This window comes from Peromyscus californicus, unplaced genomic scaffold, assembly GCF_007827085.1.
Source record: "Peromyscus californicus insignis strain IS unplaced genomic scaffold, ASM782708v3 Scaffold_12__1_contigs__length_115047231, whole genome shotgun sequence".
NCBI classification, from domain to species: domain Eukaryota; kingdom Metazoa; phylum Chordata; class Mammalia; order Rodentia; family Cricetidae; genus Peromyscus; species Peromyscus californicus.
Window position 1 is genome coordinate 21401839 of NW_026294413.1, and position 27193 is coordinate 21429031.

Sequence of the window (27193 nt, forward strand, 5' to 3'; positions counted from 1 at the left end):
GGACTCTGTCCACCCCTCATAGGACTACCATTTCCATCTCTGTTTCCACCTGCTCCCCCAAGCCTGTTCTTTTGTTTTCTGCCACATTTTAGCCTTTCTAGGCCTGGTGCTTTATCTTGCATGAGTGAGATTCCTTTGGGACATCACAGCAACCTATCAGCTTTGACCTAATATCCCCTAACCCCATCTCCTTCCCCTCATTTAAATTTCAAGACATTAGAGATGACATTAATTGATGACTGAACTTTAATTTGGGTTAAGGAAAAATTTTGTGGGATCTCAGGATAAAGCTTTTTATTTTAAATAGTAATAACCAAATAAAATGTCTTCTTTGGGGCTGAAGTGATGGGAAGATAGTTCCATAAGGTGTTTACCTTGTAAGAATAAAGACATGAGTTCTAGTCTAAGACCCACATTAAACAAATAAAAAGTCCTGAGCCTGATGGTGCATGTAATCTTAGCAGGGATGGTAGCTGAGGCCCTTGGAGTTCACTGGCCAGCCAGTCTAGCTTCCTCGACAAGTTCCAGGTCTGTGAGAGAACCCATCTCAAAAAAGAAAGGTAGGCAGCTTCTTAGGAACAACACCTAAGTCCTCTGACACTATGAATGCACACATGTGCATGAGTACCAACACACACATGTACACACACATACAACCAATGTATTGAGTGTTATACAGATACAAGAGAAGTAGATATGCAAATAATTAAATGATACTAACATGTCTGTTGTAGTAGAGACATGATTTAGGTGGAGAAAAATATAAAACCAGATGCCCCCTTTCACAGGATTAGAGCATTTATTAGAAGACAATAAAACTGGATGTTTGTGTCACTATCACTGTATATTTTAGTCTTTTGAAGGACAGAATTATTCTCTTGATATCTCCACATACTGTACTTGTGTGTCGTAGTTACTCAGTAATTGCTGAACGGAACTGCAGCCTTAGTTATGCTTAGTACCAAGAGAAAGATTTATTTAGTTATATCTGAACTAAATCTTAGAAGATGAGTTGGAAGTTTCAGTGGAGATAAAATTATAAACTAGCGTTTGTAAAATCATGGCAGTATGAAATGATAATAGCAATAATAACAGCTACCATATGTAACATCTAGTATCTCAGAAAGTCTGCTAAGTTTAATTTTAACATCAATTGCACAATCAACAATAGCATAATTTTACAGCTGAAACAGCTGAGACATGTAATAATGTATTTAAAATAATAACAACATGCTCATGGTTACACTACAGCTGAGTAGTGAAACTGATATACACACACACACATCCCCAGGGGACAGTATGTATCTATTATCCAAAGCCCTCAAGCTAGATCACGCTGGACACTCATTCAGAAACAATCCAGCTCCTGCATCTAACCCACTCATCACTGCGTTGCCACTGTCTCCCGGCCCCTCTGAGAGGATAGCCATCTGTCCTCACACCCTTGTGATCATTCTTTTCATGACTCAGCTCTCCTATCTGAGAGCTGCTCTTAGAGTTTATCTCATCTTTGCTTCTCTCTGCTATAATTTTCCTGTTTCTAGTTAGCATGCATCTGTTTCTACTGCTTTCTCCTCCTCCTGTCTCTGTCTCATTTTCATGCCTTCTGAGAGAAACTCACCGTAGTAGAGGAATCATCTACAGTCACCATCTGTGGGTTTGATCAACCCAGCAACCAACTCTCATTTTAGAAATGTCCTAGTATAGACTAGGGTAGTGATAGAACACACAATAGTGAATGAACCAATGCTCCCCCTCTCTGCCCAGCCTGCCCATAGACAAGCAAGTCATTTGGCCAAAGACAGACAAGTACAGAGACCTCTGAAGCTCAGTCCATCAAAAGGATCAGCAGGAGAAGCAGCAAGCTGAAAATGTTTCTCACCTGGTAGAGCATTTGCTGTTCCTCTCCATGACCCCAGGCAGATGCTCCAGGGAACTCTTGTTTCTAAAGCTCTTGCTGGCTTCTGTCAATATGTGAGCCAGCCATCTATCCAGTGGATTTCCTATTGATGTTAAATTAGATGGAATAATTTTCTATTGCTTGCAAATAGGAACCCAACAGAACTCCTGTAGTTTTGGCTCTCACATCTGAGCTGCCTTTGGCTATGGCCTTTACATCTGCTGCTTTGGGCTGAAGCTCCTATCCATAATCCAATTTGCTGAAACCAGGGTGGCAAGGCCATGGGACCGAACTCATGGCAGCTTCTGTCTACAGACCCACTGTGGCCTCTGTGTTCAGGAGGGGGCCGTTTCTCCTCCTCTCACAGAGTCTAAAGCAGTATTTCGGGAAAGCTGATGTCATGTTTATATCCTGGGGGGATTAAGACAGTGAGCAGTGAAAGTCTGAAGATACTTGAGAAGGAAACAGGGATGAAAACAAAGATGGAGGTAGACACAGGGGAGGGATTCATTTGGGAAATAAGAAGCATCACTTCACCCTCCCCTGGAGAGAAGAGATAAGGGGGTGTTTGTAAAGGTGAGCACTTTTAGTTAGCCTAGAGAACTGGATGGAGTTATGTAAATAGTCTGTGTCCTCTAGGACATGAGAGCTAAGGTCATCTGCTGACAGTTTCGGAGTGAGAGGAAGATTTGCTGAGATGAGTGAATTCCGTAAAAGCTGCCATGAGAAGCTGGAGAGGAAGGCCATTGGTAGCTGGCAGAAGGATCCTTTAGCTGCACAGAGGCAGCAGTTTCTATTTGCATCTGCTAAGAGCAATTAGCCACTCCACAGACATGTTTCAGACAAAGGACGCACAAATCGTCTCTGAATCTTTTCCAGAGAACAATCAGGGACTTGCAAACTTGAATGAATTTCACAGAGCAGCAAGAGATTTTATGTAGCTTTTCAATCTTACAGCTTTGCAACTGTTCAGACTGAGCTTCTCTGCTGGTCCAGAAGGCAAGAAAAATCGGAGCAAAGGAAGAAAGAGACTACTGAAATTTGTTCTTAAAGAATCTGGATGTTCGTCTGATTCAATTCTTTCTGAGATGAAGTTGTCAACTTTGCATACCAAAGTATGAAAGAAAAGTCAAGCAAAAACATCCTTACCAGATGCTTAGCAGATACCAGATACTCTGGTAAAAAATACTTGCCAGAGCATTTAGAATTGATATTCCTATCAAGTTGTTAAAGGTGATTTTTAAAAATTATTATGGGTGGGAAATGTAGCCATCAAAACAGCCCTTGTTTATACTGAAGAGAACAGTAGAAGGCCCATGTCCCAAGTCTCTGAGGAATAAGGTACCCGGTTTGGGCAAACTGTGTGTGTGGTTGTATGCAGGGATGCACACACAATGATTAACTCTTAACACGCCCTGTCTGTTGGATCTGGGAAGCAATTTCACCAATACATGTGTTGTAGACTTCACTGTAGATTGCCAGTTAAACTCATGAGGTACAAATGTGTTTCTGACACACCAGGAAATGAACAACAGCATCAGCCGGCCAGACCCAAAAGAAGACAGCATCTGGATACAATTCAACATGCAGTTTTAGCTTTTGTTGCATTTTGAGTGAAAAATGGTTGGCTGAACAACTACCTATTTAAGTAATTGAAGGCTGGTACTCTCAAAGAAGCCTCCTGTCTTATGACCAGAGTGGCAGGGGCCATCATGCAGAATATCAAGAATCTGGGTAGAATTCCAGAAGTAGTTTTCCTTATAATTGAGTGGTTCAGACAAAAGCAGCTTGATCCTCAAAAAAAAATGAGAGAGAGAGAGAGAGAGAGAGAGAGAGAGAGAGAGAGAGAGAGAGAGAGAGAGAGAGAGAATTCTTCACTAGTCTGACACAGAAAGGTTGATTTCCTTAACTCTTCCGAGATCTAGGGGTTTCAAATCAAGACAAAATGAGTCAAAATAGAGATTAAAATCTATCACCCATCTCTTGTTCTTTGCAAACACCGAAGCATCACATTTTTCTAGGATGACTCTCAGGCAATCGGGTTTTTATTTGAGACTAGATTTACTCTGGAGAGAAACAAAGATAAGTCCATTTGCAACTTGATGTAACTCATCGCCGCCGCTAGAGGCCAGTCACGACACTGAGGATGTGAGGCTAGTCCTCCGACCACAGCCTTAAAATGAAAGCCGCTGGCAGGATTTTAAAAGCGTTTGCTTGACAAATAGAAAGAGGGAAGAGAAAGAGAAGATAGCATTTTGTTGATCATTTTCATATAAAATTAACGAGAAACAGCAGTAGACAGGTCACACAAGCCTGCGCGCGTTCTTATTTCCAGGAGAGCAGACTCCTGCCCGCGCCTTCGGCGGACAGTTGTAGGACGGTGATTCAGCATGTAGGATGCAGCAATGAGGTCAGACTCTCAATCCACTCTGTGATTTAACCTGCCTACCAAACAGCAGAAGATCTGGGCGGGGGCAACCGCACCACAACAAAACACAAATCACTGCCACCCGACCTCACGGAACCTTTCACCTCCGATGCATTGGTAGGTTGTTCGTATGGTGGTGGTGAGTGTGTGTGTGTGTGTGTGTGTGTGTGTGTGTGTGTGTGTGTGAGAGAGAGAGAGAGAGAGAGAGAGAGAGAGAGAGTTTGTGTCTGTGTGTGTTCAGTATAAATGATGCCTTTTTAGATTGTGAAGTCAAAACGATTCTTTAAAAACACAATCCCCACAGCTCTATTTAATCCACGCTATTTGTGGGAGGTGAGGAAGAAGTGACTCACATGACCACAGAAAACACTTGTGAAAATGCAGATGAGACGGTGGCAGGCTTTGAAAGCACTGATCTCTGGGGCTCTGAAAACAAATAATGCACTGGACTGGGGGCGGGGAAGACGATGAAGAATCGATTGCAGACGTTAGGGAAAATAGCTGATCTAAAGCTAATGAAGACTGTTACACCTTCTGTTAGTTCTATGCTCAAATGTTGCTCCTAGCCATTTTAAGATAGAAAAATCCATGTACTATGCAGTGCATCAGGAGGCATTTTGGACATCTGCTATTGCTGAACTCATGGGAATGTGACCATAGAGTTTGCAAATGTTAAAAGCAGCTGAAGACTCCTCGGGGACTCCAGGCATGCGTGTGAAGAGTGATAACAGAAGTCATACACCCGATGCAGAACTCTCTGGCCAGTGTCCATCCTTCCACACTTGACATCCTGAATTCCTGAAGGAAAAGTCTCTTGGATGCTTTGAGGAACATCCAAGGCCTAGTTCCCTAAAGTCAAATGACTTGTCCCAGTTTGTTGGCAGGAAAAAGAAATAAGAGAGAAACTTAGCTCTGTGACCACTTCTCCAACCATCTGTCTAAAACATAGCTGCAATTAATTTATTGAACATAAATGCTTCTCACATGAGTACAGAGAGAAACAAATCATATGATCAAATGTTAAGAGGTTCTATAATGAGTCTTTTGATCACATTTTGTTCTAACCTCCTCTGAGAATCCATGTGACCTTAGACTTGTGGTTCCTATTCTTTCCGTAACAGTGATTTGAATGGGAACAGTAGAACCAGGAAGGGTGGGAGAATTTGGCCACATGGGTTCATTGGGGTCCTTCTACTTACAGTAAGAGACAACGCCTACAATTCCTGAAGAGACCATTGTGGGCTGCATGCCCTGAATACCAAAGGCGTTATATATACCTACGTCTACTGCAGGCGAGAGCCCAGACTGTCTTGCAACTGTCAGGACAAGCTCCTATGCAAGAGTGAAAGCACGGATCCTGAGGTGCCCGCAAGGTTTAGATTTTGATGCCTGGGTAAAATGCGCAGTTGAATAGATTGTAGAGATTTCTTCTGAAACTTGCCTGGTCTTGCCAGAGAAGAGAAATGCACTTCCATCATTTCTAATTGTACCTTTTAGACTGTTTTATAATCACGGCACACTCCTGAAGCAAAGCTGTGTCTCGCACCTTCTAAAACTTCCCAGGACCATATTGCTCATTTGTAGCTCACTAAAGGGGGAGGGACTGCCTGAAGGGGATTGCAGTACTAAGAAAGTGAGGGGCTCACCCCGCACATGTCCCCAGCTACCCTTCGCTTCCAGTCTACCTCAGCTCTATGTACCAGCGGTACAACCCAGAGCTTGTACAAATGTACGTTAAAAACAAACTTGATGTCAACATAAACAGTGAAATAAAGTTCCGTTTACTTGTTTCAGAGGTGGGAGGGAGAATTCAAGATTCAATGTGGTCTCTTACTAAATAACAGCACCAAACAATCATGAAAAATAAGCGTGGGGTGCTTATGTCCAGTGTCTCTTCCATCCCCTTCCCCCTCACTCTCCTTTCCCGACTCTTTTCCATTGTTTTATTTTTCTTCGTTATTATTCTTTAACTAGATAAAATGAAGAAGCTAGTGTTTCTCCTTTTGAAAATATAAAAAGTCAGAGAAACGTGGAGGGACTCAGCGTCCCAGTGTAACGGAACAGTCCTCAGTGTATAGTAGTGGTGATGGTTTCATTGTGGGGGAAAAATGGCAGAGTCATAATTTTAGTTTATCAACTATGTATATTTTAAATGTCAATATACTTTCTGAAAATGTTATTTTTTACTCAGCATCAAGGTAACAGGTTTCTTTATGGCATTCCTTACACAGTTTCTGTGGACCCTCCCAATCCTCCATCTCTCTGCCTCTCCGTCACCTTTTCCTTCCCATAGTTCCACTCCACTGAGATGTCATGTTTATTCTATTACCCTTTACATGCCTTCCCTCATAGCCTATTTTTCCATTCTCACGGGCCTGTTCCCAGGTTTCGGGCCTCTACCCACACTCACTCCCCCATAAATAAGTTGCAAATACAATTTAGAAGCTAGGATTCACGTATGAGAAAGAACATGTGTATTTGTCCTACATTGTCTTATTTATAACACTTTCTAGTTCCATCCTCCTTTCACATATTTCAATTTTCTTCACGGCTGAATGAAATTCCATTGTATATATGTATGTGCTGCACTGCATTATCCAGTCATCTGCTGACGGACATTCAGGCAGACTCCACTTCCTTGCTATTTGACTTCATTTCTACAATCCATTGTATCAAATGCACCATAGTTTCCCAACTGTATGGAGTTCTGAAGACGTTATACATGCTCTTCAAAGCTACCGTGAATTTTCTTAATGTTGCAGGCTCATTTGACTCAAAAAATAAAATGAGGGAGCGGGCAAGGTGACTTGGCAGATAAAGCCACTAGCTGCAAAGTGTGATGCCCTGAGTTCAGCCGCCAGGCCCCACACAGTGGAAGGAGAAAACTGACTCCCACAAGCTGTCCTCTGACCCCCACTCATATACTGTGGTTCTCTCTCTCTCTCTCTCTCTCTCTCTCTCTCTCTCTCTCTCTCTCTCTCTTTCTTTCTCTCTCTCTCTCTCTCTCTCTCTCTCACACACACACATACACACACACACACACACACACACACACACACCAGACTGGTCTACACATCAAGTTTCATGACAGCCAGGGCTACATAGGGAGAGCCTGTGTTAAAAAAAAAAAATCAGAATAAAAGGAGAGATTGACTCATGACATCTGTGCCCACAGCCGGTTAATTTTCCACCAAACTATTTTTCCTTTTTACTTGAGCACATTGTTAAACGACATGTCACTGCCACTTTTCCCGTTGGATATAGCCTGGTGCAGAGTGTCCGTCAGGGGAGTTTGAAGAGAAGTGGTGTAAACTGCTCCCAGGCTTGGCTCCAACACCCTCCCAATCCATAGTTCTTCTTCTCTTTGTTTTTCCACTTGCACTTACCCAATTCTAAGGATCCAGAGAAGCTTCTCGAAGCCTACATTGCTACTTGAGGTAAGTTACCCGGAAGACTTAACTAGCTAACCAGGCTAACACTATACTATGAACAATGAACTTTATTTGGGATTTTTCTATGCAAATTTTTTAAATTTTGAAAATTTGAAGTTCTGTTTAACTTTCTTAAACTTGCCAAAAGTCACTTAGATTTTTCTTTCTCTTCTGGCAAAGAACGTACCTAAAATTTCCCAGAAAAATGAGGAAGTTACTAATTTTGGCCTCTGCCAGCCAAATTGCCAAACTGCGGAAACTGATGTTGTTCTAAAGATCTTTCTGGGTGGAATTCAGCTGGACGAGAGGGTCAAGCTCCCTGGAAACGTAGATGCAGTGATCTGCTGGGTTCTCCCTACTGTTAACCCAACCAGCGTCGACATGGTAAAGACACTGGAAATATTAAAATTAGAAAATGAGTAAATATAAGCTATAGGCAGGAAGCCAACAAGGAGGGTCTTCCTCTAGTTCATAGGTAGATGGGAGTGGGTAGAGACCCTCGGAACAATGAACTTTAGTATGACAATTCACTGAAGGACAGGACAGGGGAAAAGGCACGAAGAAGTGGAGAAGGAACATGAAAAGGACATGCAAGTGGAGATGGGAAGCAGGGATTGGAGAAACCCCTTGAGACTCCTCTAAAAGACTCCAAAGAGCCCTAAGATTCCGGCCATGAATGGGAAGGAAATAGTAACAGCCATCTTGGACCCAATTTTCCAGGCCTTCTCGATATCTTCTCCATTTTATTTACCATCCCCTGTGCATCCTGCTCTCTGGCGGCTTCCTTACATGTCACACCCCGCCCCCTAGCCTTCTTTTGAGACAGCAAATGATTTTCTGATTTTGCATAGGAAGTTTGAAGAACAACCCACTAAACTAGACACAAAAGACAGACTGACCACTTTCTCATTCTTCTCCAGGCCGTGCCCCACAGTAAAGCTTCAAGGTATACCCCAGACCTCAGCATGCAGTCACAGGCACTCTGAACTGCCACAGCTCAGCACAGACCACCCATCATGCCAAACCTTGTGCTTCTATGCAGTGATTTTGTTCAGATATGAAAATAAATAATTCTTGCCCTCAGTTTTGTTTTGTTTTTTTTTTTTTTCTGATTCTCTGGAATTTGCTGCCACTGAGGAAGATTGAGCAATCAATTTCTCTGCAGGAAACACCCATTTTTCTGGGAAATTTTAAGCAGATTCCTTCCTAGGAGAGAAAGAAAAGACCAAAAGGCTTTTGGCAAAGTTTTCAGACCTAATTGTCTAAGAAAACGACATTTCACAATTATAAGACGGTGAGGCAGTAGGAGTTTTGATTTGATGTTGTCTGTTCTTGCCGAAGGGTTCCCGACTCCCTTTACTCTCTCATTTGGCCCTGAGAACCGAATTAGCTAACACTTGGACAGCCAGGGCTTGTCCAGGGCCTAGACGCAGTGCTTCTGTTTAAGGTCATCAGACTGACTGGAAGCTGGGCTTGTCCTTTGGAGCCACAGAGCCTTGAGCTGGCTTGGCGACTGCACTTTGTTTCTCTATCTCTGAAATGAGAGGAGACTGGTGGGCAAAGCTCCGATCTCCTGCACCCCCTTGACTGGCTCTGAGTCAACAGAGACGCTGCTCTTTGTTTCTATATCCTCAGTGGAAAGGTGTGCTTATTAGCATAATACTGGGATCTTTCTGACCTCTCACTCTAAAGTGAGCATTCAATAATTCTCTATCACATTGCCCTGATTTGTTTCCACTCACAGAAATAGTCACATTTGGTAAAATATTGAATATTTATGCAGAATTCCTTACTATCTGAAATTATTTTTTTAAAAACCTTCATTGCTTCCATTGTGAATCACATGCACACATCCCCATTCACCCAGACACATTAGACATAAGTTAGATGAGTCCTCAGGCTTTATCTGCTTGCGTCTTACTGCACAGAACCATACCTAGCATTCAGTATGTAATCACCACGTTTAGTGAGCAAGCGCACAAACTCAAAATGTGCTGTGAGTCAATACTTGATCTTGTTTGCCTTGGGGTGCTTCCCCAGAATGAGGAGGTCCCACAGAAGATAGAGGGGGCCCTACGACATAAAGTCAGATCTGAGGGGGAGGCTGGAGAGAGGCAGGAGTAAGGATGGACAGAGAGCAAGAAAACAGGATTTCTATGACCTCCCGCTAAGAACAAACTCAGCCGCCAAGGGATGCAGTAGAGAAACATCTGCACTTTGCTTTTGAATTTTGATATCCCTAATAGACACATTAAGCCGGAGGCCATTCTTGCTGGGCTTCCTAAACCATCTGAAATGTAACAAGGTGTTAGATCTATGATACTTATCTCCCAGTGGTAGTGTGAGGATTAAAATGGATTAAAGTACATAATGTCTGTAGCATGCTGTTACAGAACAAGCATTAGCCTCGGCTGCTAGGATCCCTCCTCTCCAGGAATCTTCGCATCTCTTTGGGTACACACCATTCTTTTGAACATTTAGGCATGGCCTCAGAGCTCATGGCTAAAATTACCTCCTGTTACTGCATCTTTCCCTGTTGACCTCCCTGCTTCTCTGAACCCACCCACAACAAAGCCGCCAAAGTGAGCTCCCCTCCATTAGCGCTTGGCCCACCAGAATCGAATTACAGACACTGCTCCTTCCAAGGCCACCGTGACTTCCCTATTGTCAAGAACCAGAAAAAGCACATCCAGAATCGCCTGTCTTTGCAGCATCCCACATTCTTTAGCACTCATTATTCGAATTCCTTTTTCTTGGTCTCACAGACACCACACTCAGCACGTCTCCTCCTCATTGGTATGGCCACTACTTTTGTCTCTGAAATGCTGGCTCTTCCTCTGACAGTCGGTGTTTAAATCTTGCAGTTCCTTAGCATTTGTCCTTTTAAACTTTTCTTCCTTCAATATTCTCATCTGTTTCTATTTTTTTTCTATTTATATGGCAACTCCCAAATTAATATTCTCTAGTTTTTGTATGTCAGTTCCAGATCTGTCTATTAGAGTGTTTACGTGACATGTTTGTATGTACGTCTTAAAGACATCACAAGCCTTATCTGCACAAACTCAGGCTCCTGCTTTCTCCCAGTGCAGCCTAAACTAGCGTGTTCCTTCTCCATTCTTTTCCATCTTGTAAGTGGGATCTCCATTCTCCTAGAAAATAGGAGTTTCTTCCTTAAGTGTTGTGACCCATGTACCACTGAGTCCTGCCAATCTTTTCTCCCAACCTTTCTCCCCCTAACCATCTCTGCTTCCTTTACAGTGATCTCTACTTCCATCATCTCCCATCTAAAATAGTTTAATCTCCACCAGCTTTCTTCTATTATAGTTCACCATTTGAATATAATCACAGCCTAAGCTAATACTTTAAAATTTAATTTTGGTCACAGCAAATAGAATAAAATTTAACTTTTCCAAATCCAGCTCAACATATCTAGCTTCTGCCGACATAAAAATTCAGTTCCTCATCCTTACCAGGCACCAAACACACGGCTCTTGTCTTCCTCATTATTCTATTGCTGTGAAGAGACATCAGGAACAAGGCAACTCTTGAAAAGAAAACTTTTAAATGGGGGATTGCTTACAGATTCAGAGGTTAGTCCATTGTCATCATGGCGGAGACCATGGTGTCAGGCAGGCAGGCATGGCCCTGGAAAAGTAGCTGTGAGTCATATCCTGATTCACAGGCAGCAGACAGAGGGAGAGACACAGCAGACAGAGGGAGAGACACTGGGCCTGGCATGGGCTTTTGAAACCTCAGAGCCCACTCCCAGTGACACACCTCCTTCAACACAGAGGTGTCTACTCCAACAAGGACATACCTCCAAATCCTTCCAAACAGTTCATCAGCTGGGGACTAGGCATTCAAATATATGCGTCTCTGGGGGCCATTCTCATTCAAGCCACCAGTCTTCTTCCATCCTCTGCACCTGCTGAGTTGTTTCCCACCCACCCCTGCACCTTCGCATACCTACTTCCCCCGCATGGAATGGCTTCTTCTTTACTTGCAATCTCTTAGGATCTCTGAGGGCCCCATTTAAGAATCATTATGATTTGGTAATCCAACCTAATTCCTTCCTTGTGTTCTCCTGTACTTTGTTCTTTTCTTTTCATATCATTCAACACAATTTGTATTTATAGAACCAACATTATGTGTTGGTGGCTGCTATCTATCTAGCACCTAGCACAGGGCTTAGTATACAATCTGCAAATTACATTTTTTTTTAATATTTATTTTTATCATTTTAAAATTTTTTCTATATGTGTGTCTGTGTGTGGGTGTGTGCATGTGAGTACAAATACCCATGGAGTCCAGAAAAAGATGTTAAATCTCCTAGAGTTGGAGTTGTGAGCCCCCTGACATGGGTGCTGGGAATAGAGATTGAGTCCTATGGAAGAGCACTAAATCTTAACTGATGAGTCTTCTCCATATCTCCCAGATATCAAGTATTTCAGGAAATACTGTCATTACTTAGTTGTAGTAATATTGAGATTTACATCATCCTATACAGAGGTATTTGGGAACTCAGAAGCATTCTCGCTTTGGAGGGATATGGTGCAAAAATGTATATCGAACACTCCTGGAAGAGTTTGGACTGATGCCTGAAGCCACACACACGTGTTTCTAGTGAAAGTCACAAACAGCCACTTAGAAGGTCAGGTCTAACACAATCGGCAATGAGGTCATGAAAACAAAGGTTTTGAGATTTTAGATTGAAGTGCTTTTGTTGTTCTTGTCCCTCACCCCACAATGCTAAGCTTTCATGAGCAATAACAACAGAACAGACACTCTCACCGTGTAAAAAAAAAACAAAAAAAAAAAAAAACAAAAAAAAAAAACAAAAAAAAAACAAAAAACATTTGTCCTCCACCCATACTGAATGCAAGGAAAGTCACAAGACTTGAGAGGAAACGCTGACCCTCTGGACTACAGTCATGAACTCTCTGCCGTGGAATTCCTCTCACTGAGAAGGTCACTTCTGGGGAACATGCAAAACTCTCCACTTCGAACTGGGCAAGAGAACTCAGCCTTGTCTGAGCCTGACTCTGCTGCTATTCTTGACTCACAGAACTTACACTCTAGGGACTGTCCTTACGCTTCCATGTGCATGTCTGCTCACACCTCAGAGGGTCTCACCTGTAAGCTCAGTGCAGCATCACAAGCTGTTGAGTATTCTCCACAGCAATTACTTTATCTTCAATTGTCTTATCTCTAAAATTAAACAATCCTGATATTTTCAACCGAAAGTTAGGAGGGAGAAACAGGAAGGACTTCAGAGTCCATCAAAAGTGTGTCTAGATGCTCTCAGTCCTGCCTGCTCACCTGTCTTTCAGCATCTTTGTAGGTGTAAATGCCTGAGATAAATTCCACACAAGTGTTTGGACGAGAACCTGAGTTATAAAAAGGCCTGATAGAGTATTGTAAACTCCAGAAACTACGATAAATTATTCCCACACTGCTATTATTGGCTTGAAACTTTGACACAGAAAGGTAATCTTGAAAATTATTATAACACAAAATAAATAGGAAAATAAGACTGTTAAGGCACTATAGAAAAGTGAAAGGAGAATGAGAAACAGTTAAAAATTAATAGGATGAAAGGTATATAGGAAGAGAAACTGGCTTTAGCAAGTAAGAAAATATTTTATAAGTATCTTCAACTTACTGTATAATCTGCATTTCTAAATGTATCCAAAAGACAAAAGGCCATTCAATGTTCATATCTTTAATGTAAGTGGCGATGTATACAAGTTTCCAAAAGGAAATTTTCAAAGATGGAATACCATTTTTCCTAATTTACATTTAACATTTGAAACTATAAAATAAATCCAAAGTTTAACTCTGTTATTTCTGAATTCAAAGGCACAATGATGTACCCTAAAGTCAATGGCTGCCATTAAAAACATGAGTTTACACAAGCAAAAAGCTTCCAGGCACATTTTAGTTAACGTTAACGGAGTAGAAACATAGGATTTGGGAACAGAACTTATTCTGTCTGAAATTAAGAAAAGGGCCAATGTAACACAAATCTTAAAACAGTCTTCTAACAAAAAAGAAAACCCAGAACCAGAATGTTGGGATAAATGCTGAAAGATTAGAGAGACAAAGAAACAAGTCACTGCCACCACTTCTTACCTCACCAGCTCCTCGGACTGAAAAACCCTCAGCCGATAGGCCTCTAGCCGAATGAGCGTCCTCAGTCAAAAAGGCTTTAGTTCCTGTCTCCTCACACCTTATACACCTTTCTCCACCCAGCCATCATCTCCTGGGATTTAAGGCACGTGTGCTTTCCCAGTACTGGGATTAAGGTGTGTGCCACCACTGCCTGGCCTCTAGGTTTAATCTAGTGGCTTGTTCTGTTTTCTGATCTTCAGGCAAATTTTATTAGGTTACACAATATATCACCACAGGACAAACGTGAAGATACAATTAAAATAAGTTTAAATTTTGTTCTTTCATTTTTCTAAATTATGGTAAAATATATGTAACATATAACTTGCCATTTAACCAGTTTTTTTTTTTTTTTTTTTTTTTTTTTTTTTTTTTTTTTTTTTTTGGTTTTTTGAGACAGGGTTTCTCTGTGTAGCTTTGCGCCTTTCCTGGAACTCGCTTTGGAGACCAGGCTGGCCTTGAACTCACAGAGATCCGCCTGGCTCTGCCTCCCGAGTGCTGGGATTAAAGGCGTGCGCCACCACCGCCCGGCCAGTTTTAAATGTATATTTTTGTGGCTTTAAATCCAGTCACTTTGCTATGCAACCAGTGCCTTCATCCATCTCCAGAACACTTCCATCCTCTCAAACAGAAACTATGTGCCCACTAGACAATAACTTCTCTTTCTCTATTTCTCCTCCCCCTGGAAACCAGCATTCCACTTTATATCTCTGTGAACACGGCTCTTCTGGGCACTTCACATAGGCTTAATAATACAACATTTGTCTTCTGTAACTGTCATTTCACTTCGCACATCTTTAAGGTTCATTCATAAAGAATTTCAATATAATCATGAAGCGTTATGTTCTATCAATTTCCCACTTTGGTTTTATCTGTTCATCTGTAGCTGGCCACTTGTGCTGCTTCCTCTCTTTGGCTACTGTGAATTATGTATCTTCTAGACTCTTCTTAAAGTATTTCTTATAAAATGTTTTCTGGAAACTTTTCCAACAAAGTAAAACAGATTCCTGTTTTCAGTCAAAAGGAAATCTAGCCAGGTATGGGGTGGACATACTTGTAAGTTCAGCTATTCAACAGTCTGAAGTAGACCTTGTCTCTAAATAAAACAAAAACAAAAGACCAGACAAGTCAGGAAAGATGTCTGCCTTGTTCAATAATACTACAATTACCTTCTTGTGAGTCACAAGTGTCATTTGTTGAAAAGTATATTGTTGTTTTAACTATCCTCTCTACCAGTCATCAATTTTAGAATTCATGTAATATATAGATTGCCATTAAACATCTAGTTACTCAATTCTTGCTACTGAAAGATAATAACCATTTGCTAAACTTACCAAGACAGTATCAAGAACAGAGAACAAACACTCATTTCCTGATTTAGCAGGGAATTAAATTTGTATCAACTTTATGAGCACATACATACTTCAGAATCACTATAGTCCAAACACCAGGTAGATTATAGGATGAGGTTCTATTTAAATCCTATGTAAATAGGTTTATTTTTAAGAATCCATCATATATGACCCTATGAGATGAAGTCCAAATGAAAGACTCCCAGAAACTATACCATAGAAGTGTAATATGGGAGACACCTTCAAGCTCACCATGGGAAACTCCATTTTGTATGAGGCCAAATAGCAGTGATTTTCCATCATGTCAAATAGCCAGGCTCTATAAATCATCTTCAAGGAGGAAGGAGATTAACCAGTTAGTAGCATCCTACATCTTACCAAAAGGAAGGACTTGGTACAATTTAGTAATTTTTCAAGGCAACTTATTGAGAAGTTATTTCAGATTTTCTGGCCCCAGAGACTAGAGACCATAAATTCAAATCTGTCATCCCAGGAACTACTATGTTATTAAAATGGATGAGTTTATCAAAGGGAAGATCGTTTTGATAGCTCACCTTATTGAGTGTTCCTCAGAGGTAAACCATCGTTTTGTTCAGTCATACTCACATCTTTTCAGTCTAGCCCTGCTTCCTATGATGAAAATTGGATCATCTCTCTCACATTCAGCTTCTATCTGCATGCTCAGCGCTGACTCTCAATGGGATTTTATCTTGAATCCACAGAGGAATAGCTTTTGCTTTATGTCCTGTAAAGAAGTTCAGAAAAAGACACCCAACTGTTGCTACTAAATGTGTGCCACTCAAAGATGACAATACTGGCATCTGTTTCAAAATGTCGTTTGCTCCCTCCTACAATATCACGTTTGGCAATAGGAAGGAATAAAGTAATTCACTTATCTTGTTTGTCTAATAAATGATTCAGTCCATGTAGCAAATGCTAAGTGTAGCTAGAGTTTTCCTGCCTGGCCCACAGTCAGGACAAATCTCTCTCACCCGCCGGTCCCACAGCCGCTCAGACCCAACCAAGTAAACATAGAGACTTATATTGCTTACAAACTGTATGGCCATACCAGGCTTATTGCTAATTGTTCTTATATCTTAAATTAATCCATTTCTATAAATCTATACCTTGCCACGTGGCTTGTCGCTTACCGGCATCTTCACATGCTGTTTGTCATCGCGGCGGCTGGTAGTGTCTCTGACTCAGCCTTCCACTTCCCTGAATTCTTCTCCTCCTTGTCCCACCTATACTTCCTCCTGCCTGACTACTGGCCAATCAGTGTTTTATTTACTGACCAATCAGAGCAACACATTTGCCATACAGAACATCCCACAGCAGCTAAGCAAAAAGAGTTTCTTGGTTCCTGGGGCAGCAGGGAGACTGTTTACACTTCCAAACACAAAATCAGTAACTTTGCGAATGTATTATTTTCTTACTTTTTAAATGTTTGTACTCACTGGGCCTCTGTTACACCTTTGGAATCTTCTGTGTGTGCATTTGGTGGATAGAACATAAAGTATTATCAGAACAAAGAAAGAGAAGGGATCCGGGACACGAGGCTCTTAGGCTTGCAGCTTTGTCTATGATATTGGGAACATGAAAGGTGTGGAAATAAATACTGATTATACGCATGTATATACATGTGTATACATGGTATGTATTTACACACAAACAAACAGAAGCACACATACAGCAAGCCGGCAGAGAGTCTCCCACTGTTTCCTATCACCTGCCCTGGCCTGAGACATGCCCTGCACACAATGTCTCCTACATGGAATCATCTATAGGTTCTTCCTTGGAGGTATTTGCAACAATGCTTTACTAAATGTCACACTTGGTTTTACTCTCTCAATGTTGTCACAATTATTCAGCAAAGTATACCTTAGACAAGCAAACAAACAAACAAGATAAAAAAAGAAGCCAGTTAAGCCGGGAGATTCAATTTTCCATTTATGACTTAGATGAGAAAGGCTATTTTTTCCTAAGACTTTTTCCAAAGCAGCCAGCTGGCTTGCATTTCATAAGCCAGTTCCAGTGTGTGCTCTTGTGTTCACAGCTGAGTCTCTGTTATTTGGCAACATTTCTTGGTTATTTAACCTAAATGGAAACAAACAGAAACCACAGTCGTGTCCCTGGATGAACATATAGTCTAGTTTGCTTCATGACCACTTACTAAGCAGCAAACATTCACACAGATCTTAAGAAAGGTGAGGATTCTTATCCTTATTTCAGCAAAGGCAATAAAGAGAGAAATTAAATATGAACACTCAAATCCCAATCTAATTGTTGATATAGAAACACATAAAAAGTAGTGTAAACACACGTGCGCACGTGAGAGTGGAACAGAGGGAAAACCACACAGAAGGGAAGCCGGACGAAGGAGATGAGTAAAACCCAGTGCCACTGAAGCCGGTGCTCAGCTCCTTCACAGAATTGTGCTTCTGCTTCTGTCTTTCTGCCACTCTGGGGATCAAACCCAGGGACTTGCTCATGCTCTACTGCTGAACTATCTCCAGCCCTTTCTAGAAACAAAAAACAAGTCTCCCAAACTCTTGCGCTAGTGCTTCCAACAATATGTCTAAGTTCACATCCATTTGTGCTGGTTTTCCTTAAACCGTGGGTAGTGTTGTACACTAAACCTGTGGTTCCACATTCATAAAAGCTGCAGGTCATAGGGCAGTGGTGGCGCACACCTTTAATCCCAGCACTTGGGAGGCAGAGGCAGGCGATCTCTGTGAGTTCAAAGCCAGCCAGGTCTACAGAGTGAGATCCAGAACAGGCAGGGCTACACAGAGAAGTCCTGTCTCAAAAAAACAAAAAACAACTAAACAAACAACAAAACAAAAAGCTGGAGGTTAATTGGTGACTAGGGACTAAATATGACTTCCAGGGAAATTTCGGTGTCTGTATAGGTATGTGATTCGAGTGGAACTTAGCTGCCAAAAAACATCAAGTTCACCCCGCACAGCAGAGGCAGGAATGCACCAGGTTCCTACCACTTACTAACTGTACATTGGCCACAGGAAAGCGCTGAGATGATACTTAGTTAGCCAAGTCCTGCTACTCCAAGACCAATCAAATGAGTGGGAGATTCAACAACGCTCTAGGAGACAAAACCATTTACCTGTCTATCTTAGGTCCAAACCACTTTCCCTAAGCAGGGGTTCTATTCTGCTTCTGCTGCATGTTCAATGTGGGCCACATGCTCCCTGCTTCTGTTTTGCCTTCAGTTCCCTATAATCTATCAAATGCAGGTCCATGCCTTAGAAATAATTTTTTGAAATAAAAAAATCAATTAAATAACCAATGACAAATAATTTATAGCAAAATTTGTTTCTTGTTTGGAAATAGTAACCAAAATGTTTTAAGGATTGTTCACAGAATAATCTTCTACCCAAACTCCTAAAAACTGAGTCTATGTCTCTGTTGAGGATGGCTTTTGATATTAATATGCCCATGTCATCCAGATGCCTGTGTCTTTAGGAAGGCCCATTATTCATCTGTTTCTGTCCATAATCTCAGTGGTCAGAAAGACTCATAGCCAGGGGTCATGTTGCACTGCCCTGTCAGCTCATTGCAACAGATCTAGTTTCTTAACATCTTCATCAACAGTTATTGAAGGTTAATTTTCAACATGAGTTGACTAGAAAGACTCACTGTGGCCAAATTAACAAATCTAAGCAAGTGAAACAGACCAAGAAGAACCTTATTTTGGTGTCACATATATTTATACAGTTTTAAACATTGATGAATAAAGCATAGTTTGGGAGAAATGTAAAGTGACTGTGAGTATTATTGCCATAAGTAGTGGTTCTCAGAGACCTTCACCCTTGTCCTGGCTCCTGTTGCTATAACCGTATTTAATATGACTCCACCCAACTCAACTATGGCCACATTACAGAGTATAAATATTTCCTCATGAATTGAAAAAAATAACAACTATACATTAATCAGTTGTGTGGATTGTGAAGAGCTGCACAACCATAATCTAAAACAACCAAAAATGGGTTAACAAAGGCAAAAGAGACGGCCGCAAAATTTCATAATTCTTAATTTCCTCTGCTCTGAATATGAACTTTCAGCAAGTCATATTTACTGCCAGTTCTCAAGGAAATATCTTTGCCTGAATGTTAGAGTCTGAATGTCATCTACTAATAAGATTTGAATCCACATTATTTAATTTTCTACTCGGAGTCTTGCTCCCACAGGTTGCTAATTATCTCTTGTCTGCATGACCTCTTTCTCCTGGTAAACTGTGGATTCTTCAAGGACAGAATCCACAAAACGGGCATATTAAAAGTTTGTTGATGAGTAGCTGTATAGTTGAAATCATCCTGGTCTGAAATACAGCTCACTGGGATCATGGTATTACATCACTTCAGTGATTACAGTTATACCTTTCATTCCAAATACAAGATGTTAATGCATTCCTTTACTTTTCATGAAATCTGTAAAGAAAGCACAAAAACATGAGGATAAATATTATAGAATATAAAATAATATCCATTCACCATTACTAAAGACATCTAATTATGTAAAACTAGTAGCAAAAGTGCAAAATACATGGTGGTATATTTTTTTTCAGAACCACAAAGATACATGTATTACCTATCCAAATATTGACACGAAGAATTCATTCTGGTGTAAAGTACAATGTACCCTAGATCAAAGTTTGCATATATTAAAGTTCTTCTGTGCTCAGGAAAAGGAAGACCAACCAAGAATTTAGACCAAAATTTGGAGAAAGAGTCAGAATCATTGTGATTATTTGTTACACAGCAATGATAAACTAATATAAGATGACTAATCTCTCAAAAGTTTGCTCCAAATACTAACAATGCACTGTGATCATCAGAACTATGGTACAATTCATACTTAGAAAAGTCGATGTAGACTAGAAGGGGAAAGGAGGCTTTCAATGATCTATAATTGCCCTGGCAGACTCACCATAATCAGGCCATTATCAGGAGGTTTTTCTCTAGCTACTGCAGGTACACTCCTACCTGATTAGTCCTAATCTTCCTCCTTTCTCCTCTGAGCCCTTTCAGTCACCTTGGTGGCCTGTGTTTATTGGGGCTGATTTTGTTCCAAGATATTAAGCAGAAAGAAAAAGACAGTCTGTGCTTCAAGAATCCTCACTCCTCAAGCACCCTCTATTCCTAAAACACCATTTAATTCTATTCTAAACAGACATGACCTTAAATTTAATAAATTCCCATTTCCTGGTGTCAGGTGTTTGCCAAAAATGTAAACTATTTAAGACAAGGGTTTCTCTTCTCTCATCTATAGCAGTGGGGTTAAATTTTAGGTGACATTTTCTATAAAGGCAAGCTCACTGGTCTAAAAGCAGTTTTGTAAAGCCTAGTGTGGTGGGTTATGTCTTTAAGCCCAGCACTCAGGAGGCAGAGGCAGGTGGATCTCTGAGTTCTAGGCCAGCCTGGTCTACAGAGCAAGTTCTAGGACACAGAGAAACCCTGTCTCAAAGTAAAATAAAATAAAATTTATTTCAAGTGGCTGAGCTAAGTTGAAAAAGGCTGGGCAAAACAATTGTCAATGTGTGTCCTGAGTACAAATGTGAAGTGGAAAGGACTTCAAACTAATGAAAGGGATGCAACTGAGTTGTCTAGAGCCTCAGGAATTGGAATAATTGAGCTAAAGAATCACTTCTTGTGAGCCCCAGAAGAGAGAGGACCTTGTTACTTTCCCTGGGAACCCAAGATGGGACGGGCAGGGCTGTAAAACACATACTCAGTAGAATGAGTGCCAGGTAGTCAGGCCTGGACCTTGTTTTTTGTTTTTATTGTTGTTGTTATTTTTCATGTGAAAATTGCTTCCTGCTTTAATAATTGGTAGACATCAGGGCCCTCAGTCACTTCTGAGTTCAGTGTGAATGAGGAGGCGACAAAAGATCAGGAACTGGTTGAGTCATCTTTACCAGCTTTTACCCTGGCAAATCTCACTGGCAAACACTCAGCTGGAAAGTGCCCATCTTCACGGCCCAGGGCAGACTTGAGCAAGCGGACGTGGTTGCAACACTAGAAACTGAGAAAGAAGGCAAAAGGAAAACCGACTCCACTCCACTTCAGCACTTTTTCAGAAACTCCTATTATTAGGAAAAGTCTTGGGTGTCAATCTTGGGCAACTTTATGAAGCGACACAATGTTTTGGATCCTCCTTTGATGACTTTTGGCTTTCTCCTTGCTTGTCTTCCATCATCCATCCCAGTGGTCTTCCCGAAAGCATGCTTCCCGAGTCACAGCGTGCTGCTAAGGGCTCCCCCTCATTGGGAGTGGGTCCCATGAAGTCCTAGACGACTAAGAGGTACTCTGTCAACAACTACCCTCTACCTGTCAGGGGCCTATCCTCCTCAGCTATGATGTCCTTCACCACGCTGGGTATGGAGTCCTGCTCTGGACCTTGAGAAATGCAATTTAGCAGATTCCGTTATTAACAGAGGCTTGTCAAACAGTGGGGTCAGTATGGTAAACTCCCTCTTTCTGGACTCCCCTGATCCTGGGAGCACAGCAGCAGGGGTCCAACACAGAGCCTTGTAGCAAGCAGAAAGCAAGTAAGTACTACAAGGTTCTCTCAAGGTTGACCTGCATATGAGCAAACCGTTGTTTTTGAATAGAGTGAAATTATGCTACATGCTACCTCAGTTGGGTTTTGATGGTGTGAATGCCTCCTCCTAGCTTTCACGATATCAGAAGGCACCATACAAGCTTCTAAAGGAGAGAAGCAGCCAATAGTCCTACCTAACTATGATGCCTATGAACCATAATAACCAGCATGGTCTCTGTTTTGTGTGTGTGTGTGTGTTTTGTTTTGTTTTTTGGGATTTTTTTTTGTTTGTTTGTTTCAGTTCATCTGGTTCAGTTTTGGGAGACCCAACAACCATCTCAAAGTTTCATACTGCTTCTCCACAGCAACATTTTCCTGCTGACAGAGATGCTCTTCACCTGCCCTTAGAAAACTGCCTAATAGAATTTCACTGCTGTCTACAAACAGCTCTGCCCAGGGTTTATTTTTAATCTCCTTTAATGCTTTCAGCACATCTTTATAACAGAACAACCAAATTTATAAAGAGCTGCTATACATTGTTCATTAAGTGACAGTAGTTTTCAAAAAGATGTAAACACTTCCACTACTGGGCATATTATGCTGATTCCAAGCATCAGTTTACAGAAATTAAAAGATAATTTCTATAATACAAACACTATCATCGTCCCTATATCTATGAACAGAGCCATAGCACATGGGGCCTAAGGCTGCCTCTGAAAGCCTCAGGGAAAGGTTCATTAGTAGGACAGGCTGTTGAGGAGATGGTTTGTCAATGTGTCTGAGGCAGAATAAACAACAATTATTTTTATTGCTATCAGTACCGGGGAAGCTATTTTAGAACCACAACTCAGGAAAGAACAAAACATGCACAGCCGTCATTATGGCAGTTGTCATTTTAGATCTATCTTTTGTGGGTTGCTACTAGCAACAAGAAAATTAAGCAAAAGGAATTTTAATCAAATAAATACTGCTTGTACCTACTGATCATATATCCTGGTGCATTGTAAAGCGGGTAATAGAAATTATTGATCTGAGTTCTCTGGATAGAAATTTTAAAAATTTTAAAGTGCTAGAGAGGCCCACAGAAATCCACAAAGATACCCACACAACAGACTGCTGGCAATGGTCGAGAGACAGCCCAAACTGACCTACTCTGGTGATGGGATGGCCAAACACCCTAATTGTCGTGCTAGAAACCTCATCCAACTACTGAGGGATCTGGATGCAGAGATCCATGACTAGGCCCTGGGTGGATCTCTGGGAGTCCAATTAGCGAGAATGAGGAGGGTTTATATGAGCGAGAATTGTTGAGACCAAGGTTGGATAAAGCACAGGGACAAATAGCCAAATGAATGGAAACACATGAACTATGAACCAATGGCTGAGGGGTTCCCACTGGATCAGGCCCTCTGAATGGGTGAGACAGTTGATTGACTTGATCTGTTTGGGAGGCATCCAGGCAGTGGGACCGGGTCCTGTGCTCATTGCATGAGTTGGCTGTTTGAAACCTGGGGCCTATGCAGGATTGCTTGGCTCGGCCTGGGAGGAGGGGACTGGACCTACCTGGACTGAGTCTACCAGGTTGATCTCAGTCTGTGGGGAAGGCTTTGCCCTGGAGGAGATGGGAATGGGGGGGGGGGCTGGGGGGAAGGTGAGGGAGACGGGAGGGGGGAGAACAAGGGAATCCGTGGCTGATATGTAGAACTGAATTGTATTGCAAAATAAAATAAAAAAACCTTAAAACAACAACCATCAATCATGAAATGTGAATATTGGTGCTTAGAAGAAGAAACATGTCCATTGAGCTTCTGAGGCATCTCTCTGCTCTGCAGAACCTGAAGCAGTAAGATTTACTTCCTTGGCACACATGCACAGAGGCAGAGATAAAATTAAATATCCAGCATTTGAACCAGAAAGTGATCTGAACTCCAACAGTGCAGATGGTAATCCTGCAGGCTTTGATCAACTGAACACATTTGACCTTGTAAATAAAACCTTAATAATAAAAATCTAAATAGCACAAAGACGAAATAGCAGAAGCTTAATTGAGCTTTCACTTAATTGAGCAGTATTCCGGGTGTTTACATATTTTTACTAATTTCTTCTATATGTGTCTATGGATATGATGGATGATCAGTCTTCCTGTGGAGAAACAGAAACTCTAAGGGGCTAAATAATTGGTTGAAAGAAGTGCCAATGGATGACAAGGAAGAGTGGAACCTAGTTTTGTGTCCTTTTATTTTTTTAATGTTTATGAGTGATTTGCCTGAATGCATGTATGTCTACCACATGTGGGCCTGGTACCCACAAAGGCCAGAAGAGGGCGTCAGATAATCTGAAACTGGATTTATAGATAGCTGTGAGTCACTATATGGGTGCTGGAAATCAAACACTGGTCCTCTGAAAGGGCAGCAAGCGCTCTTAATCACTGAGGCATCTCTCCAGCCCCTTGTGTGACTTTAAAGACCTCATCCTTTCCATTCTGCCACACTGATTCTTAAAAAATAAAATGTAGAAGACTGCTTATTGTCAAGCCTCTTGCATGAGAGGGTCAAGGAGGGGTTCCTAGGTGCCAGGTGCTTCACTTAAGTAATTCTTCAAAAGCACTGCAGGCCATAGCACACTGTGGCCTTGTGAAGTAGGTATTAAGAATACTGACATAGAAACCCACGAAGGGGCTTAATTGAGATTACAGAAACACTAGGGGCCACAGCTGCCATCTGAGACCAGAACTGTCTGACTCAAACATATCATTTCTGCCCAACCGTTCCATTTCTGACAAGACATAACCTTTCCATAATGGTGCTGTGTGTGTGTTAGGGGTGGGAATGGGGGAGAATGCACAAGCATCATTGCAGATGATGCTTTCATACTGAATGCAGTTTGATTTTACAGGAGATAATCTGACCTCTGGCATAGCCAAACATGTATACATGAATCAAATGTTGCTGCACAACAAAATTATCTTGTTTGTTCTACAAGAAAGACTTCAGGTCTTCAAAACAAGTATTTTAGCTTCTGTTCACATTAAAAACCAAAGGAAAAATACAATGAAGCAAAGAATATTCTGGTCAAATATATAGAATGAAGTGTTGCTGCTCATGTGTACCCTACCTAAAACTCTTACTGAATTAAAAAAATAACAATAATAATTATAATAAACTAAAAAAAACTTTAAAATTCAAATGGAAGCCCCCAAACTACATTGGTCAAATTGACATTTTCTATACACAAAATTGCAACTTTGGTCCTATTCTTAGCTTTACCATAGTATAATAGACAAATAAAATCGATATATATTTAAGGAATGCAGTCTATTTGATGTTTTGATATATTTTTATATGTAACTGGTTGCCACAGTCAAGCTATTTAAGATTTCCATCACCTTGGATAATTACTTTTTTGTATATGGTAATAAGATCTGCTTTAGAAAATTTCAAGTATCAAAGTTATTGGGTCAAGGGATTGGGGGTGGGTCTAAAGGAGTTTGGGTGAAATCCACTTAAGAAAATCTTAATTAAGAAAGGTAGTTTTATGATAAGCCTTCAAGTATAAAATATAGCTTTGCTGACTCTAGTCACCATCTGTAATTGAATCTCCAGAATTTATTCAGTCTGTATAACTGGAATTTTGTACCGTTTGACCAACATTCTACAGTGTGTGAGTCATCCTCACATTTCACAGCATGGAACAGATTGCAGAGCCTGGTAGCAAAGGCCTGTCATCCTGTCTGCTCTGGAGAGAGAGCAAAGTGGAACGCAAAGTCAGGGCCTGCCATGCTACAAAATGAGTTCCAGGCTGCCTAGGCAATTTAGGGATGGTCTACCTCACAGCCAAATTTAAAAGAAAAGAGAGAGTTGGCAATACAGCACAGAGGATGCCCAGCGTGTGCAAAGTCCTGGGTTCAACCCCAGCACCAAAAAAAAAAAGCTTCAAATAGACTTTTTTCAGACAATTTCTTGGTTTTGCACTAAGACCAGCTGGAGAACTGAAGGCCCTGCCCCATGCCCGTGCCCCGTGCCTGGAATCTACATGGCTTCATACACTGCTAAGAACCAACAAAGTGAACATCAATGGAAAGCCAAGTAGAGTTTTTCTTCTAAGGAAGCTAAGTAGAAAAGGAGAGAAGTCAGAAGCATAAATACTAATACTCGAAACTTCAAAATACTGTTAAAAATGATCCAGCCTCACAACATCATTTGTACAGCGCCTCCAAAGACTGTGTGTTCTTATAAAGACGTTATGAGCTTGTGGGTGTTCTCACCGCGGACCTGTGGTCCTCACAGTGGACATCTCCAACCCCCTGAACTCTCCCTGACCCTTGACGTGATTATATTTCTCCATTGGTTTCTCCATTTCATTAATTTCTGCTCTTATCTTTATTCCCCTCCCCCCTTTTCATTGTTTCCTCTTTGTTTTCTAGTTTCTGGTGTAAACATGTGTATACATGTGCATACATGAATGAGGACCAGAGGTCAATATCAAGTGTCCTCTTCAGCTGCTCTCCACCTTGTTTCTTGAGACAGGGTCTCTCGCCTAACTGGAGCTCACTGAGGCAGCAGACTTGGAGCAGAACAGCTCTAGGAACCCTCCTGTCTTTGCCTCCCCAGCGCTGGGTAAGAGACTCACACTGCTGTGCCCAACTTTCTATGTGGGTTTAGGGATGTGATCTCAGGTCCTCAGTAGCTGAGCCATCTCCCCAGCCCCATTTCTACCTTCCTAAAAACAGACCTTAAATTGTTGGCGATAGGTCTTCTTGCCTAATAAAAACAATGAAAGATTTTAAATTCTCTACAAATGCTGATTTTTCTGTGTCCCATAGAGCTAAATACATTGTCATTTTGTCATAATTTTAATGTGAAATGTTTTCTAACTTACTCATTACCTCTTTGATCTGTGGGTTATGTAGGAGTTTGTTCTTTCATTCCCTAAATTTGGAGTTTCCCTAGATATATCATGATTATTGATTCCTAATTTAGTTCTGTGTGGTTAGAAAAGGAATTCTATATGATTGCAATCTTTTCAGGTTTATGATGTTGTTTAATAGCCTAGAATAATTGAAGGACCACCTCCAATTATATGCATTTTGTGGTTATGGGGTATAGTGTTCCACAGATGCAAGCTAGGCTGTAATGACTGATAGTCTTGCTCAGACTCTTTATGTCCTTAATTATTCTTTTGTCTGGTTACTATATAAACTAGTAGTACAGGGGTATTAAAATCTCCAAATATGAGGAAATTTTTTTATTTTACCTCTAATTGTCTTAACTTTGCTTCCTGTATTTGGATGCTGTGTTATTATTAGGCATATGAACATTTATAATTTGGGGGGGGGTGTATTTTTTTTCGAGAC